Genomic DNA, 2,441 nt, shown 5'->3' on the forward strand with positions numbered 1-2,441 from the left:
GGATCGGAACCCTGGACACAGGTGCTGGGCAAAGATACAAAGACGTGACTACAAATGCACGTAAGAAGCACACACACACATGACCAACAGCGTTGAGAGGAACAACCCCATCGGGGTGAAACCCTGGACCAGGTGGGCTTCAACAAAGCCATCCTGGTCGATGTCTAAGACAAGAGAGCAGGCGCCTGAGCCACCCTGCACAGGAACCCAGGAAGATACCATGCCAGAACAGAGTTGCTCAACCGCCTCAGACCTGTGGAAAAAAGATCACAGGAAGGCTCGAGGCACACCTCACCAAACAGAAGGAAATGTGGGTTCTACATGAGCAGAGTGGTCCTAGTATAGGTAGGGACACAGACATGGTTAACCCACAATAGTAGTGGGGTACCAAGACTGTAGACATGAAAGAAACCGCAGACATCCAAAAGTCCGGTAGTATGGAAGAATGGCTCAGCACCCAACTGTGTGTCACAACCATGCTCCTAGCAGACCAATGTTGCACCCTAGATAGTGGAACAGAGTGCTGCTGTTGCTGTAAAAATCCATGGAACCTGCAGGAAACGTCCACACTCCTAAATGGTGCCACACACCAGGACTGCTGTCTCAGACGCAAGAGATGAAGGATGTATGTGGGGCAGGAAACATGCAGATATAAAAGGCCAATGAACCCACAGACACACTCTTTTCGGAACTTCACATGGAAAGTGAGTCACCAGACTGCAGCCATGGGAGCGGCAGGAAAGGGGGAGGGGACCTGGTGGATTAGAAAACCATGCAGACACAGACTGGCTATCTGGCATAGGGACCATTGCCAAACCGGGTCCTGCATTCAGAACCACACACTGAAAGTGGATCACCAGCCGTCAGAGTGACAGGCATGTAGAGAGTGACATAGTAAAGTAGGGAACCCTACGAACCAGTATGTGGTGCATTGTATAGAGCCCATGGGGTGACTCACTTGGAACTACACCTTGGCAGTGGGTTAACTGAACTTGCGTCCACAGTGTGGGAAGTGTAGGGTAGTTGACCCAGTGTAGTAGTAAACCATGTAGACAACCGTATGGCTGACTGGTAAAAGATTCCTGAACACACAGGTTCACTCCGTCGAACCCTCCCACAGAAAGTGGGGTACTGGAGTGCGGCCAATCTAACGGGTGACCTGGCGGTGTAGGAGACTCAGCAGACAAAAGTCTGTCTGACTGGCTTCAGACCCGTATACCTGCAGGGCCCCTCATCTAGATCCCTCACACCAGCAGTGAGGTACGGAAAACCGTGACAGCATATAGATATCAGGTCCAATCCATGCCCACGCAGGGACACTCCCATGGAGAACTAGCATTGGACGTGAGGATCCAGAGCACTGGCCGCGGATACGGCAGCCTGTGGAGGAGGGAATGAAATAGTAGGACACGCCAAGATGGGCGGCTGGCAAACCTGACAGAGGAGTAATCTCAAAGGCGTCCTTAGCGTCCGCCAGAAATGCAAAAGCCCTTGCAAGGGCACCCAACCAGTGTCCTGCCTCGGGAAGGAGAAGGAATTCGAATGAGGGCACAACGGACATGATATTGGAAGAACAGTCACTGAATATATCCCCAGTAGTTTCCAAGGGATCGTGAAATCCCTGGCAGCAACCTGCTATGGCAGTTCGCCTACACCCCCTGACAAAGTGAGAACCCTGCAGAAAATAAGTACGCCAGAGGCCTACCTCAACTGACCCAATGTAATTTGTCTATAGCAGGTCACCTTACAGGGTGACTGACACTAAGCTAAACTGATAACCTCACTTCCAGTGGGCGAGTATATCCTGCCAGGGAAGAGACTACTTTTTTCCCTTAGTGTCAGCACCTCCTAGTGGCATAATATAGATAAGGCAAGTCCTTACATATACAAGTAAGAAAGATCTGCTGGAAGCTGTAAATCACTGTCTGTCTATGTAGAGGACAGGAGCTTCTTCAGGGTCCTGCACAGTACATGCAATGTCCTGAAAAAGTAACATGGAGCCACCCTTATCTGGAGTCCAAAGGAGCAGCTAACTGTGGCACAGGTAAAGAGTACAGAACATGTAATACCTCCCTGTACTGTAGGGGGCGCTATCAGACAGCAGTTCAGTGCATACACTGCAGTAATACAGGTGTTTTACCAGTGAATACCCATTCTAATTGGTCAGTTCTTCCAGCCATTGACAATTTTCACAGATCTGGACTGTCTGTAGCATTGTATGTTGAGTCTGGTTTCAAGTTACAATGGTCCAGAAAAGACCATTCTGTGTTGAAACTATTGTAAGATGAGGGATCACTGTATAAGGTTACAAGAACCTGATAAGCTTTTTTTAATTGATGCTTGGCACTCTAAAGCACTAAACAATGTGACCAATCAGTGGACACAAATGGGCACTGTCAGAATCAAAAACTTTTTTACATGTACATCTTGGCAAAAGAAAA

Source organism: Hyla sarda, chromosome 1, assembly GCF_029499605.1.
Source record: "Hyla sarda isolate aHylSar1 chromosome 1, aHylSar1.hap1, whole genome shotgun sequence".
Taxonomy (NCBI): Eukaryota; Metazoa; Chordata; class Amphibia; order Anura; family Hylidae; genus Hyla; species Hyla sarda.